The sequence below is a fragment of the Pleurodeles waltl genome, chromosome 4_1, assembly GCF_031143425.1.
Source record: "Pleurodeles waltl isolate 20211129_DDA chromosome 4_1, aPleWal1.hap1.20221129, whole genome shotgun sequence".
Taxonomy (NCBI): Eukaryota; Metazoa; Chordata; class Amphibia; order Caudata; family Salamandridae; genus Pleurodeles; species Pleurodeles waltl.
In genome coordinates this window covers 851,932,670-851,952,214 of record NC_090442.1, presented here as the reverse complement: position 1 = coordinate 851,952,214, position 19,545 = coordinate 851,932,670, and positions in this window count along the sequence as shown.

Genomic DNA, 19,545 nt, shown 5'->3' with positions numbered 1-19,545 from the left:
TCTAGTAAAGTGTGTGACATCATTGAGTCAACTAAAAGCTGAACAATGCACAATGGTGTCAGAGCTGTCACACAATATAGTAGTTACAATTGGACCCGGGCCTCTTTCTGGATGTACTGTAAGTGCAACCAGTTTGCCATTTAGTTGTTCCCCCCAGGTGAGCATATGACATTATTAGGAAGCTTTTTTCAGAAGCAAATTTGGTATGGGACCCAGCTATAGCTGTGATTTGCTTGTAATGGTACTGGTTGTGAGTCATTGAATAGCTATCATTGCCATGAACTGTTAAACTGTAAATCATTCATGATGGATTATTTTCATTGTTAGTTTCAAATGTAAGACATTTCAAATTTAGTGCAATGTTTTGGTTTTGTTAATGTGGATCAGTGCCTTCTGGGAGATGCAGTGCTGTCAGTACCCAGTAATTCTCATACCCTTCCCAAACACTGTAGGCTAAGGTGAGTTCACTTGACATGTGGCATGGCAGAGAGGGGTGTTTGGAGATTTGAAAAGCGAGGTGGTAGGTGGTTTGGTCTTTGGGGTGGGGAACAGTGACCAGTGAGCATGCAAGACAAAACTGTTTGGTAACATGAATGTTGTTGTTGCTTACTCAATTCCACTCCCCCGGTATTCCTGTCAGGCCCTCATGTGCAGGATGTCCAAGACCTTCAACCCATGACACGAACTGTGGGGGAGGAGGTGGGGGCCAACCTCCAGTCTTGAGGACCGCCAGCAGGTGCCTGGATGCCATGGAAAGTAGTTTCTCCCTGAGGTTGTTCCACCTCTTCCTGTTGTCCTCCCTTGTTTGTAGGTAACTCCCCACAGCATCCACCTTGTTGACTATTCTTTGCCACAACTCAATTTTCCTGGCTATTGATGTTTGATGGACCTGTGATCCGAATAGATATGGCTCTACCCTGACAATTTCGTCCACCATAGCCCTCTACTCATCATCAGTGAAACGTGGATGTTTTGTGGGGACATGGTAGTGGTGGTAGACGGTGAGGTAGTGAAAAAAGGATGAAGAAATGTTAGTGATGAGGTGTGGGTGCTGTGTTGTGAGTGGGTGACGGTTGTTGTTTATTGTGTGTGTTGAAAAATTGTGTCTTGTGTATGCTGTGAAAGTGTGGGATGAGTGCTGAGTGAAATCCATGGGGGTGCCTATTGTTTGTTTAGCTAGTTCCTTTTGTTTTTGCTAGTCTCTCGCTGTGTGATTCCAGAGGTGTGTGGATGGTGTAGGTGTGTGTTTTATAGTTCAGTGTGTAGGTGTGTCGGGTGTGGGAATGTGTGTCAGGTGTGGGATATTCAAACTATCCAATGTGGTGTAATGTTCTGACTGATGTGAGTTTAGACCACAACGGTTCGCACCACCAATGGTTTTCCACCATGGAAGAACCACTCTCATAATTTGTGAATCGTAATTTGATCAGATGATTTTTGTCCGGCTGGTGGTGCTGGTGATGATCCACCTTTTTTCCATCCACCAGTGTCCTGACGGTTTCGGGAAATTGGCTGTTTTTTGGTAGTCAGAGCTGTGTACCTCTTAATACGGCTGTCAGATGACTGCCAACATAGTGGTCTTTTGGCAGGCGCCACCACATTGGCTTACCGTCCGACCGCCAAAGTCATAACGAGGCTCCAAACTTTCAAAGGTGTGGCTTTAACCCACCAATACTCTATTAAGTGAGAGGAAATGGGTTCCACTCATATATCTTCTTTACGTCTTAAAATATGTAAACATTCAATGAGATATTTTTATTATATAAAACTGAATGAGGTATAATTGATCAGGATATTTCCAAAGAAGTGGCAAATTTTTTATATTTTTTAACAGTTTTGAAACATTTTAGGCTGAAGGTTCAGTGGTGCCTGTTGCATACTGGCTGCTAGGGATTCTCAGAGCCCATCTAGCAACTCAGTATGGGAGTTTAATCTCCTCACCAAAGGTGGCCAAAACATCTTGTTGGCATTTTGAAAATGAGTGGATTCCTTTCACAATCCATTGGGGTTCATGTGCGATGCACACTTTAGATGACGCATGATCCAAGAACACAGCAACTTGATGATGAAATGCAGCTGCCATCTTTCATGCAGGAGTCTCTAATAAGTCATATCAAGTTGAGCTGACCCTTTTGATGTTGGCCCATGCTGCATTACCACTGTTATCATTATGGAAGTCAGAGGAAAAAATATATACTAAATAAGGGCAACACCACTGCAGAATATTGACAATTCACTAGACATTGCAGTAGAACTACTCAAAAAGAGGAATAACACAATTGCTGACCAATCAATTTCAGGTACAAAAGATCAACATTAGTTGTGGTAGTCTCACAACATGATTTTAAAGGTCTTTTGATAATAGCATGAGCTCTGGCAAACCACTAAAGATCTCTCTAGCCACACCCAAGACGTATTTTAATTGCCATGCAACTAAAGTTTAAACATGAAATTACAATGAAAAACAGACCTCTTTGGGAGCTCCTGATCTGGTAATCTGTGTAAGATTCTCTCTCTTTGTTAAACTAGGTAAACCTCTTTCTTACTATGTTGATCATGGACTTTATCTATATTTGTCAGAGAGTAACAACCCCTTACTGCCTTATTACTGTGTTTGCTATGGAGTTACACATGCAAAGTGCCTTCCTACTGTAGTTACCCAAAGGCCTGCATTAGCAACGTCTCTTTGTGTCTATAAATTTTAAGCATAGGAGATGCTTCATAGGCAGGGTAATAAAATTGCTGCATAATCAAATGGCTTCAAAGAACAACATCAGCAAAAGGGGCTGACCCAAAGCCCTGGAAACACCTCACTATTTGTCCCAATTTGATCACTACGTCATTCCTTTGGCTCTTGAAATTCAGGGTAGTGAGCCATAGCAGTCCAATGCTGTAGGAAAGTACTATCCTTCTTGGCATGTTACCCTAAATTTCTACCTGTTTGTCAGTATGTTTTTACTGTCTCACTGGGATCCTGCTAGTCAGCACCCCAGTGCTCATAGTTTGTGGCCTATATGTCAGTATGTTTTACTGTGTTATCAGTATGCTTGACTGTGTCACTGGAGTCCTGCTAACCAGAACTCCAGTGCTCATGCTCTCTCTATTTCTAAATGTGTCACTATATTCTAGTGAGTCCATATTCCACTCCATATTGGCACACTGGACCCCCCTCCCCTTATAAGTCCCTAATATATGGTACCTAGGTACCCAGGGCATTGGGGTTCCAGGAGATTCTTATGGGCTGCAGCATTTCTTTTTCCACCCATAAGGAACTCATACAAACACTCCTTCAGGACTGCCATTACATCCTGGGTAAAATAGTGTAAAAACTATTTCACAGCCATTTTCATTGCACAAGGCAACTTATAAATCACCTATATGTCTACCCTTCAGTTTCTGAAAGCTATGTGCAAAGTTACTGTGCGTGAGGGCACCTCTGCATTAGCATAGGTGCTCCCATGTTGTCCAGGACCAATTTCCCGGACTTGGCGAGTGTGGGTACACCATTATAAGTGTGCACTACATATAGGTCAATACATATATGTAGCTTAACAATGGTAACCCCGAATATGGCCATGTGAGGTGTCTAAGATTGAGAAAATGTACCACTAATCTGAATATGGTATTGGGGGGCCAATTCCATGCACCCTGGTGTCTCCCCCATGGACCCCCAGTACTACCAAACCAGATCTCTGAGGTTTCCACTGCAGCCCCAGCTGCTGCCACCTCACAGACAGGTGTCTGCCCTCCTGGGGCTTGAGCAGCTCAATCCCAGGAAGGCAGAACAATGCATTTCCTTTAGGAGAGGGGTGTTACACCCTCACCCATTGGAAATAGGTGTTACAGGCATGGGAGGGGTATCCTCCCAGAGCCTCTGGAAATGCTTTGAAGGGCACAAACGGTGCCCTCCTTGCATAATCCCGTCTACACTGGTTCAGGGACCCCAGTCCCTGCTCTGGCGCGAACTGAACAAGGGAAAGGGGAGTGACCACTCCCCTGTCCGTCACCACCCCAGGGGTGGTGGCCAGAGCTCCTCCGGAGTGTCTCTGGGTCCTGCCATCTTGTTTTCAGGATGGTCGGGGGACTCTGGGAGTATCTGAGTGGCCAGTGCCAGCAGGTGATGTCAGAGACCCCTCCTGATAGGTGCTTACCTGGTTAGGTGACCAATCCCCCTCTCAGGGCTGTTTAGGGTCTCTCCTCTTGGTGTTTCCTCAGATTCGGTTCTGCAAGATTCCAGCAGGACTCCTCTGCAACCTCTGCTTCACCTTCTATCGTCGAATCAACTGCCGAACTTCTCCAGGAACTGTACAACTGCAACAAAGTATCCACAAATGCTACTGCAACCCTGTAACTTTAGCTCCTGCCAGCAATTACAACAGCTTCCATGTTGTGCATGCTCTGAGGACTGCCTCTCTTCATCTTGCACTAGAAGGACCGAAGGAATCTCCTGTGGAGTGATGGAGTCACTTCCCTGCTTCAGCAGACACCTCCCTGCAGTGATGACCGGTACTCTGGGTCCCCTCTCCTGATGACGAGCGGGGATCCTGGAACACCGGTGGTGGACCAAAGTGACCTCGACTGTCCAAAGGTCCCACTGTCCAAATTTGGTGGAGGTAAGAGTTTGCCTCCCTGAGCCAGACAGTATCCGTGTGCACTGCATGTTTTACAGCTCCTTGGGCTTCTGTGCACTTCTCCAAGAAATCCTTTGTGCACAGTGTAGCTCAGGTCCCCAGCTCTCTATCCTGCAATGCTCAGCTCCCTGAGTTGTTCTCCGGCAGCGTGGGATCCTTTTGTTTAGTGCTGCAATGACTGTGACTTGCAACTCCTTTGTCCCTATGTTCTGGGACTCCTGTGGGTGCTGCCTGGCCTTTTGAGGGCTCTCTGAAGTGCTGAGAGCCCCCCGTCTCCTCAGTCCAAGTTGAGACCCCCAGGTCCCTCGTGGGTCCAGGTAGCACCTTTTCCCATGAACAGCATTCTCTACTCGACGTGGGATATCTCTTGCACCAAGCAGGAACCCGCAGCTGTCTTCTTTGGTGCATCTCTGACTTTTTCTTCTAATCAGAGAAGCCACTTTTGCACCTTCATCCGGGTTAGCCGGTGCTCCTGTTCTTCCTGTTACCCACTACAAACCAGGCCAGCCTCCTACAAAGGCTTATAAAGAATTTGATGTGGTGTAAAAATTCAGAACTCCTCAAAACATACAATAACCAGTGCTTACTTTGTAGAAGAGTAGATGCCATGGCCCACATTTAGGCTCATAAGTCCACAGCCAGTGCTATTGAAAATTGGCATTCTGAATTCCAACACTGTATAGTCTTGATTTCACCTTACACTTCTTAAGTCCACCATGAGACACTCAAGGCCTCCTTTCCTCACTCTTGCAGGTTGTGCTTATTTCCTTTGTCATGATTTTTCTGTCTTTCTCTCCCTCCTCCTTTCCCCTTATGTGTTTTCGCTCTCTTGCTGTGGGTCAAAATCTGGTGAAGAAAGAGCCCGTCCCCAAAAATGAGTGCTGGTGGTTCCCACTTGCAACCGCTGGCTCATATTAAGCACTGACAATAACACTAAGATCATGCTTTTTGCTGTAAAAAGAAAACAATATTTTACTTCACACACAACTAAATGCTAAATAAAAAAATGTACAATATGAAAACCAAACATCTTTAGATACTTCTGAATAGAGATATGTGTAATGTCTCTAAGTGTCAAACAACGTAGATCCTCTTCCTAATGTATTGTCACAGAGTCTCTCCTGAGCAACAGCTATGTCTAATGTCTTTAAGTGTTAAACTGTATAAAACCCCTTTCTTATTGTATTTGTCACGGAGTTCACAGTGTAAAACCCCTTTCTCTTGCATTTGTCATGGAGTATATAATTTAAAACCCTTTATAATGTGTTTTAGAAAGTGTGCAATGTAAGTCGTTTTCCTACTGAATTTGTCACATTGCCACCCCATACAAACACCTTTCTATTGGAACAGCACAACGGCTTACCAATTAAATACTTGAAAAGAAGAGCATCCATCAATGGTCAAACGCAGTTCTCAATTCTTCTCTTAACAAATCCACTGCTGATCAATCAATTGCCTTTAAAGAAGAAAAAAGCAAAGATAAAGCCCATCTCCTAATACTATTTTAATGCTCTCTTCTATCATTAAATGAGCTCTGCCAGACAGCTAAAGCTGTCTCTCTCATAACCTAATAATGCAAACTAAAATATTGCAGAATAAGGCAGAGACAATAACCACACTTGTGAAAAACACAATCTGTGTCCTAGCATAGGCCATTGTATTAAAGTAAACATGCAACCATTTAAGCTGACATATACTTGTAAATCAAAGGCCCTCTAACAATTTCCTTGAGCATACAGAGATCCTTGCCACATCATCAGACTATTAAACAGCATTAAATGATTGAGATAACCTCATCACCCTTTCTGATTTTGTGACTGGTGCAAATTTTCTGTAAGTAGGTCCAAGAAGGACAACGGACATCAATACACGAATGACCAAATTGCATTAGGAGGTGTTCTTCTCAAGACTCCACACTAAATGGACCTGTATTTGTGGGAGAGAGGCCAAAATGCCAATACGAGCTGTGACAGAGCATCTAAAATGGCCATAAAATCTGGTCCTTAAAGGAAAACAGTCTCCGTGAAGACTCCTTGGCTCACGATTGGCTCAAACAGCAAGGCTTTCGACAGAGAAATGCATGTGTTAGAACATGCAACAACTAACTAAAACAACAGTATTGTTAAATACATAATTGGCTGTGTAAAAGAGGATACTCTAATGAGTAAAATGTCATAGAAATCAAGAGAATCATGTGTAGGTATCAAAGGATTTGAAAGCAAACACATCTCCATCATATTATCAGAAAAACAAAAACCTAATGTTAATCTGCATAGCCTGGTATTGTTGTATATATTGGGGGTATGATAGTTGGTGACTAAAGGCCACGGATGATGGATATCCCATTTGATGAAATCTAAATCCCATAGGATAGAATGAGATTTAGATTTAGGTTGACAGGATATCCATGACCATTGTGTTGGAGTAACCTATCCGCCAAGTTCTAAATCAGGCCCTAAGACATCTTTTGTGACAAACCTGAGATGGACTGCTACACAGTGAAGGCTGGTACATTACCTTGGTCACATGTGTTAACTTCAGAATTGGAAAGTTCTTAAGAAGTTGCAGATCCTCAATGGTGTAAGTCTGGAATCTATTTATTACTGGAATTTATAGAGCACAGCCCTAGCCACGAGACAACTCGAGGTGCTTTTCTTAATACTAGTTAGAGTAAAGCATCATACACCATGCGTAAACATCACTTGTTCATCGTCAACTTTGCAGTTCTTATAGTTAGTCTATGCAAGATATATTTTGTATTGATGCCTTTTGAGCTTTTTGTAGAATGTGAGTTTACTGTGGATAGCTCTTATACCCTCAGGGATTTGGTTACAGTTTGAGTGCAATAAATATGAAGGCTTGATTGGTGTTTTTTCTTTTCTTTGATGAAGTGTTTTCAAGCATTATATTTTTCCTTTTAGATACCCTACGAGCCCTGAATGTTTGGCTTTGTGAGTAATAAATACAAATTTGAAAGTTATATTTACCTCAACAGGAACCCAGTGGAGTTGTTTTAGTCTCTTTGATATATGGCCAGTTTTTCTGCCAATGCTGCTGTGTGCAAGATGGCCATTTAAGAGGATGTCGATTCCTAGCAGGGTGACAGTGGCCAAGCTGGAAAGGTCAGAAAGGGTACCATGAGGGCAAAAATATCTGTTGAGTGGTCCAATTGTCACCTCAAATTTCCCCCAAGTAGCTAAAAATGGGAAAAACATGAAGTTAAAGGTGCGGGGTTGTTTCTTTTTTGGGAGTACTTGGCACCGTTCCCTCCTCCCCCAAAGGTGAACATTTTGTTAGTTTCAACTTTTTCTAAAAGTCGAATGAATCTAGTTTCTTTATAGGGAAGTTCTTCACATGTTTAGGACTGGTTCTGCAGCCAGCAGTCCTTCATTTCAGGGGCATGAGGTCCAACTCCACTTCAAACACAATGAAGGCTGGTTCTCAGAATTTCGAGGCATCAGCAGCTTCTTTGTCTACAGCAACTTCTGCGCTCCCAAGACAGCTTTTTTACAGTAATAGGTTGAATAAGTGTACCATTGTCATTTTCCCACCCGTTTCCTTTCATGTAGGAAACATGTTATACTACTATAACCGGAAACAGCGCTCTTCCCGATCCCACCCGAGTTTCACATATTCACCCATTTGTTGAATTTACATCATCCAAGCAGGTGTGTGGGAGGAGTGATACTTGGGGTAACGAAGCACCTCATTTACCCACGATCATTATTACGACACCTTGAATACTTTTATGATGAAGTATTACCTCGTGTCCCCTGCCCTAGATCGAAAGAGGTCTTAAAAATCCCAACATTTGTTGACAGAATTAACTTTAATTAGATTATATTTTATATTCTTAACATATTAATTGGTACTCTGTTTTTTTAAATATATTTGACTGATATATCAATTGAGTAGGCGATCATGATCACTTAATTTATAGAATTTGGGTTCTCAAGTGGTCTAAACGTCTGAACAGATAACTATCATTAAGGTGGTTAGATCGACTGGCCCCATAATTAAATGGTGTAACCGTCGATCCAGCAAGTTATTTGAAGATGTGATTAAAATAACTACCATAATATTATGGTCCACTGCCTGCTCTGAAAAATTTAAAAGAAAACTTTTCATTTTTGTTTTTGTAATGCATCTCGTTTTCCTATAGAGAAAATGGGCTGCATTTCCAAAAAGAAAAACTGCTTTATTTAAAAGCAGTCACCGACATGGTGGTCTGCTGTCTCCAGCAGGCCACCATCCCTGTGAGGGCGGCCAGTCCCAATGGGGTCGCTAATTGCTACCTGCCTCATGAATGTTCCTGAGGTAGGTCAATTGCGACCCCATTGCGAATCGCAACCAGTGTAAAGTGCACTGTTGTACATCCATTTTTGCGACTCGCAAATTGCGAGTCGCTAAGACTCGCAGTTTGTGAGTCGCAAAACCGAATCTTTGTACATGTGACCTTAAGTCTCATACTCATTGAATAAATGGAGTCAAGGTAAGCAGAGTGGCAAACTTTTCTTTCTTAATAAGCCTGGCATCTGGTCACACCTGAGAAATATCGGAAGAAGCCAGTTTGAGATCCATTGAGGGCTTGTTCAGATGTGTTTCCAAACAGTCAGAAGTCAATCAAAGAGATGTACATGATGTAAAAAGTAAAATGTGCATCCGTAGCAAGCTATGGGGCTGGTCTACGGTGATACGTGGAATGTGGGGCCCTTCAAACTCTTGAAGATGCTTTTAAGACACTATTGTCTTCCCCCCGTATTTGTTCAAATTTTATATGCCACAAGGAACTAGGTATGGGACATTTGGTGGATAGGATAAGGCTTAGTCCTCTTCTATGGCATTTAACAGATTGGTCTTAAAAAGACATACAGATTGGTTTTAAAAAGACATTTTAGATCACAGTAACCACATTCCACATGTAGGATATATTTAAATCATGCACACCATTATAGGCAGACCTGATTTGTTAAGTAATCAGGATGTGCTTGGTAAGGTATCAGAAAATAAAGTAAAAACTGTTTTTTACATACTTAACTTAAAGGCTACATCAGAGACGTCAAAGTAAAGCCTATTTGTTCCTACATATGTTTTAACCAAGGTTAGTTGAGCAACTGTGAGCAATACTCATCATAGAGTTCTTTTGACATGTTTTCACTTTGAGTTGGTTCATTACATGGTGGCTTTTCCAACCATGGGTGCTTGTACAAGGGACACACCAAGCTGCCCATGTGATGGCAATTCAGCTCAGTCAACACTTACTATGTAAGTTTTATAAAACTCCTAGGAGACTGTACCTTAGACCACTGTTTAACAACAACTAGAGTGAACAGACTTATAATTTGCATCTGTAGCATTTATGATGCTGGCTATCAGCATTTGGAAATTAATTTGTTGATCGGAAATACATTTGAAATTGCTGACCTTCATGAATTTTAACTAATTACGGGGGTTGTTACAACTTTGGAGGAGGTGTTAATCCGTCCCAAAAGTGACGGTAAAGTGACGGATATACCACCAGCCGTATTACGAGTCCTTTATATCCTATGGAACTCGTAATACGGCTGGTGGTATATCCGTCACTTTACCGTCACTTTTGGGACGGATTAACGCCTCCTCCAAAGTTGTAATAACCCCCTATATGCTAAATATTGTTGATGTTGGTGGTTATACTGCTATACTATACATTTTATGCTTCTTTTGAAGCCAAAATAAAGATTGATTGTATTCACATCATATTTCAAGAGACTAAGGGCCTCATTATGAGTTTGGTGGTCGGTCCACCAGACCATCATGCTGGCGATCCCAAAAAGACTGTCACGCTGGCAGTCATTCAGACCACCCTATTATGAGGTACATAGGCAGGGCTGCTGACCACTCAAAAGAAATGGCAGACCCCCAGCAGTGCGACAGCCTGCAAAATAGGCGGTCCGACCACCAGTGCCATCAGCACCGCGACCAACCACTGAGAATATTACAAGCACTCAGTCGCGTGACAGTCCCTTCATGGCAGTCAGCCAATGGCGGTCCGAACAACTGCGGTTCAACAAGTAACAGAAAACTGCACATTGGATACATTTGAAAACAACACAGCTGTCGTACATTGCTTCAGTGGACACTCTACCATAGACACTATAAAACACACCAGTTTACAGAACACAATCCTTTGCATTTCTACTGCACAATGAAGAACAACAACCACCATTTTCTATTTTTCTATATTAAAGGCACCCCTACCTTTTTTCGCCATCCTATAGAACACCCGGCACACACTTTTGTCCATTAACACCCTTTTGCATTCCCCCTGTTTAGTAAGTCACTGTCACCCATTTTTTTCCCACCGCGTCACGTTTTAAAAATCCACGTTTTTCAGAATATGAGTTAAGAGTCATGGTGGATGAAATCATGACTAGAGGCACAATTGTCTGGAGCACAAGTCCAGCATACTCCTCTCAGTAGGAAAATGGAAATGTAGGACAGGCCCATTGACAGAATGAATGAGGTAGGCACCACCCTGCACAGAATGGAGGACTTCTGGAAGAGGTGGGATGACCTCAGGGGAAAGGTCAGATCCCTGGCATCCAGGCGCCATCTGCAGGACACGAAGGCTGGCGGTGGCCCTTCCAGTGTCCCATTGCATCTCTTTCCCTGGGAGGAGAAGTTGCTGACCATCCTGCATCCTGAGGGTTTGACAGGAATACATGAGGGAGTGGAGTCTGGCAAGTCACAACACCAAAAATTTCTCAAAAATGCCATGTCATGCACGGTCATAGCTCTCCTTTTACCACTGTCTTTTAATGTACCCCACCAGAATTCAGTACCCAGAGTACCTGGGTTTTGACACTGTCAATCTGTATTGTTGGACCCAGCATCACAGCTACTAAGGTCCATCACATGCCATTGGTCCAAATGGGGCCTGTAAGTCCTTCAATATACCATAATAATCCCAGGACTCATGGTACGTCTCAACAGGTAAACAGACCAAACCTAAATGCAGTCTGCATACTGATATGTAATACCCAACATTTGTATAGTGTTTGTTGTAGAGAAAGTTACCTGACTGCAACTTTCAGAAGACACTGTTTCTCTAACTCCAAACACCAGAACAGTTTTCACTTGTCCAAATATCCCTGTTCATCAACTCTCAATTGAAGTGTACTCACCTGGGAGGATCCCATGTGTATATTGTGTATATTAGAGAGAGTGGCATGACTGCATCACCAGCACAATGGTCACTTGTCTAAAGACCTTTTTGTGATCTCTCACTTGAAGTTTAGTGTTCTCACGTGGAATGATAATATTTGTTTAGTGTGTGTAGTACAGGAAGTGACATGACTGCTATGGCCAGGAGGCTCTGTTTCTGTAAGTCCAACCACCAGCCCAGTGTTCACTTGTCCAAATACCCCTGTTTCTCAACTCTCAATTGAAGTTTCCTCACCTGGGAGGAAACCATGTGTATAGTGTGTGCAGTAGAGAGAGAGTGTGTGCAGTAGAGAGAGTGGCATGACTGCAACTCCCAGGAGGCCTTGTGACTCTAACTCCAAACACCAGACCAGATTACACTTGTTCAAATACCCCTGTTTGGCGACTCTCAAGTCTACTCACCTGGGAGGATACTACTTTTCAAGTATGTGAAGTTGAGGGACTGACCTGACAGCAACTCCCAGTAGGCCCTGTGTCTGTTAGTACAAACTCCGAGCCAGTGGTCACTTGCCCATGTAAACCTGTTTTTTGACTCTCAAATGCTTTTTACTCACCTGTGAGGATAGTATTTGTCAAGTGTGTGAAGAAGAGGAACCCAACTGACTGCAACTCCCAGCAGACTCTGTTACTGTAACTTCAAACTCCAGACCAGTGTTCACTTGTCCAAAGACCCCGTTCCTTAACTCTCAATATAAGTGTAGTCACCTGGAAGGATATCATTTGCTATGTGTAGGTAAGTTGATGGACCGACCTGACTCCAAAGCCCAGTAGGCCATGTTACTGTTACTCCAACCACCAGCACAGTGCCCACTTGCCCAAATACCCTTAAGTGTCAGCTTTCAAATTAAGCATGCTCTCTTGGTGTGATAAAGCACAGATCATGCACAAATCATGGACACATCTGTCAACATAGCTCCATCTTGAATTGCTAACCCAAGATAAAATATTTGAGGACAGGAATGACACATTACCCAGTGTGAATAACAAGTAATCATAAGGCCTCAAGATACCTCACCAGACTGATATTGGCAGCAGATACATTCACACTGCACTCTGTGCACATGATAACTCCAGTAATATATACAACAAAGTCCCAGGTTTGCCTCCATCACACTCAACTAGGCCTCAAAATGGGCAAAGCCATATCTTGCCAAGCCACTGTCTTGCTTGCACTGGTGGCAATATTTCATTTTCAGGCCATCCTGAAAAGTGCAAATGATCTGCACATTTCAGAAGCTGCTTTAATCAAAATGAATTGGCACAGTTCACACATGTCATTTCAATACAGCCAATACCATGATTAATTGACACAGTAGGATTTACTGCAACTTAACTTTGTACAAGGTCTCTGCTTGTTGTAAATCTAAGCTATTGGAAGTAGATGTCACAATACAACCAGTAACATTGTTCACTTTCCATCAACAGGTGCACCTGCCACTGGCCACACAGAGGCCACAGAACAGACTTCCACTAACCCCCTGGATGAAGCCCTCAGTGAAGAAGACACTCCTGGAAGTCTTGAAGGGGAAGACAGTTCTGGCCCATTTAGGCAACCTGGTCAGATGGAAACAGAGAGTCTCACTGTGCCCACAACTTCACCTCCCATACTCATTGCCTCAACATCACGGACAAACAAACACTCCCCCCCCAACCTGTGTACCTAGCACAGTGTCCACCATATTTTGCCTCCCCAGGCCTAGATCCTGAGGTGCAACACAACACTTCTGACAATGATGGCCCAGGAGCAAGCTGGATAGGGCACCCTATGGAAAGGCACAGGTCCATGGGGGTAGGTGTATAGAAGGGATCCTGTTGGCCAGTGGGATAAGGCCACTGGGGCTGATCTTGGCCAGGACACCATCAGTCACATCTTGGGGGTCTTCCTTTGGCTCATCAATAGCAGGTCCATTAACATTGGTGCCAGTCACTGGAAGGGAGGCCCTGCCAGAGAAAGACCCAGACACCTCTGTCTCTGTAACATCAGATCCTCCCCCCAACAAGGGAGGACATACAGCAGAGAATCCAGGAGGTGTGGATGACAAGAAACCCACCACTGCCAACAAGTGACCTCTTCCTAAACACACATTTACTCTGTGGACTGATCCTGAAAAACCTACCAGTTCCAATGGGAGGAGTACTTTGGACTTTGGCCTCCCAGTGGTGTGGCATCTACTCCAATGATTTCCTTCACCACGACTGACCCCTTCAGTTGACATTTTTGTTCCTTTCAGTCCATAATTTATGTTCTGAATTAACATTGTAATAAATTCACCCACCAGAAACTCATTGTCTGCTTGCTTAAATTTCTCATTTAGCTTTGTGGAGATGTGAGACCATGTGAGCCATTTGATGATAATAGAAGCTGCTTGTGCAAGCAGGGATATGTTACAGGCACAGTGTCCAGCTCAGGATTACAACCATTACACACCAACACATTACTACAAGTGTCTGGTCAAACCAAAAATTGTGTTCAGCATGTAGGCTGTCAATATGCCTAGACTGTTGAAAATCACAAAATGAGTGACTCATACTGAGTTAATTAACATATTTACAGGTACAGACCCCCACATAATCCAAGACACAGATAGATGGATTATAACAGTCCCACAAGGCCAACCTAATCCAATGCCTATGCATCTGGTGGTATAACACAAACATATGTCAGTGTTGTGACACAGGCATTGTAGCCTACAATGATGAAAGACATCGACAGCTACATACAGGTCACACAAAGAGAATGTTTAACCAATGTGAAGGAAAAATGACTTGGTCAAAAGCTAGAACTATATAATGTTTGACCACATGATTACGCAAATGATGCCTCAGGCCCACCACAGCACACTAACCAAGTACAGTGGCACTTTTGTACCTCCAACCAAACACTATGCAAACTGTCTTGGTACAGGTCTCATACTTCCACACTCTGCAGCCTACATGACCTGGAACAATCGAAGTCCACTTTATATGTCAAAACAGCATCAGATACCTGCCAATGTCACAACTCTAAAATGTCCACATGAAGATTTCCGAGTGAAGGTATCTGTACAAAGAACAAATCAAGGAATATAGGCTGGAAACCATACCTATGACACAAGTTACACAGCAAGCAACTGGAAAACAAAGTACATTGCAAGGAAACTGACACAAACAAAGCAAAATCATCACAGTGGGGATGTGTTGAAAGCTATCTCATCAAGCAGCCTTGGGCTGAATATCACAGAGTATCAGCCCCCTAGCTGTTTCCAAAATGCTCAAATCCACAGATTCTCACAACTACAGTTCATTGTACAGTCACAGTCATAATATCATATCACATGACATACTTATACTCATGAAAAGTACCTGTTGATGAGATTTTCTCACAACTCAATTTCTTTATCTTCACCACTGTCATCCTCACTTGGCATTTCAGAAGTCACACCCGCTGACACTGCAGGCTCCCCCTCTTACGGGATGTATGGGATATTCCTCTGCCGGTTGAGATTGTGAAGCATGCAGCATGCCACAGTGATCTGACACACTTTCCCGGGTGAGTAGAAGAGAGCTCCACCAGTCCTGTACAGGCACCTACGTCTGACCTTCAGGAGCCCAAATGCCCAGAATGTGTTCTTCAATGGGCCTCACTGAAGCAGAGTTTCCCTGGCAGAGTTGGATTCCTCATAAATGTCAACAACCAATGACGGTTTGGATATGTGGACTCTCCTGTTATGAAATGAGACATAAGTGCAACAATGAGTCAATCACTTCATGATTGTAGCATCTGATATTGCACACAGAATCAGGACAGACGTGACTTAGGGCCAGATGTAGGAAGCCGTTTGCATGGTGCAAACTGCGAAAATCGCAGTTTGCGCCATGCAAACAGCCTTCTGGGATGCACATTCACAATTTGCGAGTCGGTACCGACTCGCAAATTGTGAATGCGACTCGCAAATAGGAAGGGGTGTTCCCTTCCTATTTGCGACTCGCATCGCAATGCAGAATTACTTTGTGACCGCGAATGCGGTCGCAAAGCAATTAGCAGTTACCAATTCGCAGTTACCACCAGTGTCACACTGGTGGTAACTCATTTGCAAAAGGAAGGGGTCCCCAGGGGACCCCTTCGCCTTTGTGAATGTGGGCAAAAAGGTTTTTTCGGAGCAGGCAGTGGTCCAATGGACCACTGCCTACACTGAAAGAACAAAACCAAATGGTTTCGTTAATTTTTTTATTTTGCAACTCATTTTCCTTTAAGGAAAACAGGCTGCAAAATACAAAAATAACTGCTTTATTGAAAAAGCAGTCACAGACATGGAGGTCTGCTGACTTCAGCAGGCCACCATCCCTGTGAGTGCAGGGACTCGCTATGGGGTCGCAAAATGCAACCCACCTCATTAATATTTATGATGTGGGTCTTTGCGACCCCATAGCGAGTCGCAGACGGTGTCTGAGACACCGTTCTGCATCCGAATTTGCGATTCGGAAATTGCGAGTCGCACAGACTCACAATTTCCGAATCGCAAATTCGGACCTTGCCACATCTGGCCCTTAATAACCAGCTAGGCCCTCTCTGGGTGCAGTTGTGACATCAGCTGGGATATGGTGCTGTTCTGCATTATAAAGGAATCATGGGTTGATCCTGCATAATGGGCACGACATGTGAGATATAGAGATCCACCAAACAGACAACTTGCACGTTGATGGAATGGAGGTTCTTCCTATTGCGATGGACTTGTTCAGTGGCCTGTGGTGGCATCAAGCCAACATGTGTGCCATGAATGGCCCCCACCACATGTGGGAGGTGGGCAAAAACACAAAAGTCAGCCTTCACATTGGCTAAATCCTCACTTTGGGGGACCCTGATATAGCTGTCAATGTGTTTCAACATTGCTGAGAGAAAATCCTTCAACACCAGACTGAACATTGGTTTGAAATACCAGCAGATAGGGCCACTGAATGTTGAAAAGTGCAATACTGACATGACTTGTGCAGTGGGTGGTATGCAGGTTGGTTCACTAATAGTTGGCATCAGATCTGGCTCCAACTGAAGGTATAAGTCCACTATTGTTTGCCTATCCAGGTGGTATACCACAATTATATGCCATTGCTCCATGTTCTGAAGGTTGGGAAGTGGACAGTAGATAGGAGAGTGTTGCCTTCTCCCTCTCCCACTCAGTCAAGGATTTCTAAAGCATGGCTACACACCCGTGAGGGTCTCAAGGCGCTGAGGGAGGTGGGGGATGCTCAGGATACCTATGTGTGACAAGACATGATTTTTAACACGAGTCAGTGTGTCCACAGCAACATGCATTATTCATGCCAATATTATCAGGACTGAAAGCAATTCTTTGGATGAGTCATGATGTCAGGTTAGAGTGTTGGGGGATAGAATTCTAGGAGTGGTGAAGAGCTGTTGGAGGAAGGTTGGCTTGCTGTGTTGTGGATAAGGTACTTCGAATAAAGAACCTACATCTTAAGCTCTTGGACCTCATCTTTATTACATTTGTGTAGAAGGACCTACATGACAAGGCAGAATAAGGATGTTTGTAATGCCATAACACATTTATTGTAGGTGTGACACAGCGTACAAAGCCAAATACAGTATTTCATGCTGCCAAAATGGTGGATGCCTGACCTACTCCACTAGACATTAGGTACCGCCTGCAACAGCCGGCAGAAATTGTCAGGGCGGTAGGCTGCTACAACCTTGGCGGACACAGCCATAGGCTAATGTTGCCTGTGGCTGTTGTGGACCAGTGGCTGTGTCCGCTTGCAGTGATGACTGCGTTTGTGGTGGATGTAACTTCCATGTTGTGCACATTCACTCACCTGACTCTGGACACTGCAGCCATCAACACCTCCATTACCTAAGCTGCTGTGGGTCGCCTCTAGGAGCTATCATGCCATGCCCAGCAGGCAATATGTGCTCCTGCCTTCTCTCTAGAGGAGCAGGAGAGGCTTGTTGATGAGGTCCTACCCTTGTATGGACAGCTCTATGGCTCACCAGAGGAGCAGGTAAGAATCTCATAGGCACAATTGATTCTGTTCGACACCAACCTTTTCCACTTCACAGCCTAATATGTGCCCCTTTGTGCCAGTAATACTTCTCTTTGCCTGTTGTGGCTTTCTGTGTGGCATCAATGGGATGAACATTGTGCAGGTATTGGTGGCCGGTACTAAATGTCAAGTTCAGTTACATTGTGTTGCATGAGGTCTTTGAGGTCCTAGCTTCTCCTTGTGTTGGATGCATATAACCAGGTAAGGAGACTTTACTTTCCTCCAATGACATCTCTTTCTTCATGATTGCTGTAAATTTGGGACAACGTGTATGTGCATGACAGAATGAGCTGTGTATGCATTTTGTATTAGTCATTTGAGGATCTTGTAAGCTATGTGTATAGTATCACAGATATTCCAGCCCACATCTGGCCTTGACAAACTGTTGTCTGGAATCCACTTCCTGGCTCACTCTTGCTCCAGGTTGTTACACAAACCACATGACAAATTGTTGATGGCCACATGATGTACTGTCTTGCATGGAAGTGATGGAAATGTGGTGTCATGTAGGTTCAGGTTGCTCTGCCTGTAGAGACCAGGGCCTGTCAGTTGTATCTCCCAGCATGGCACCTAGTCCAGGCTGTTGGAGAACCACTGTGGCTATGCAACTGTGGCAGTGTGCCTACTCCCTGTACACCAACAGATCCTGTCATGTGGACAATTTGATGCTCTAGTGGCAAAACATGCCCTGAATACCTCACTTCATTGACTAGATTAGGAATAGGTACTGAGGTACATCCCAGAAGTCGTTCATATTGCATTTTGCCTCATTGCCAATGTGTGTCTTTGACTCATGACCGGTCCCTTACTCCCACAGCTCCATTTTCACCTTCACAGAAGTCATATTTGTTCTATGCAGGCTTATTGCACTAATGATAGTCCCACAGTGTAGACAGTGTGTTGATTCCTGGGAGGCAATGATATGTGAGTAAGTATTTTGGTTATGTGGCAAAAATTGTACAATGTATACCTTTGTATGTTGGATGCCATCACTGTAGGATAGACACATATGTCCAAAGGAGTGTTCTGTGGTACAGATACATACCACAGATCCCATTCCCTGAAGTGGCATGAGTCTGAATTTGGTAGGCCACATGTCCACATATGCACAAGGAATATACTGTCTGTACCCACCAAGCCAGTCCCTTCATTGTCACTCAGATAGAATGGTGAAGTCTGTACTAAGGAAGTTGCCTGTAGAAAACTGTATACAGTGAGTTAATCTAATCTTGCAGACTGTGAATGTGTGGTCCTTTCAGGCCTAAGGAGTTTACCCTTCAGAAGCCACATATGTGTGTATTTTTTCGTTGTGACTCACATCACAGTACATGTTGATGGAGCATGGGCTACTTGATGTCAGTAGGCTTGCTAAGTTGTTGTAGGCCCTGAGCAGGGTAGTGGATTAGTCTGCAGATGGATATAAATGCCTGTAGTCATGTCCCTCTATTTATTGGCTTGTGTACTTTACACTTGTGGTGTGTTAACAAATTGAAAATTTCTAGCTTGGGGTTTTTGGCATGTGTGTGACAACCATTTGTGCAAAAACCTGTTATTGTAATCTCTTGCTTTGTCTCTTTCATCCATGCTGGTCAAAACCCATCAGGAGAAGGAGATATAGAGAGCCATCGCCCAGAAGGCGCAGAACCTGGGAGTCCACTGCCAGTGGAGTGCCCAC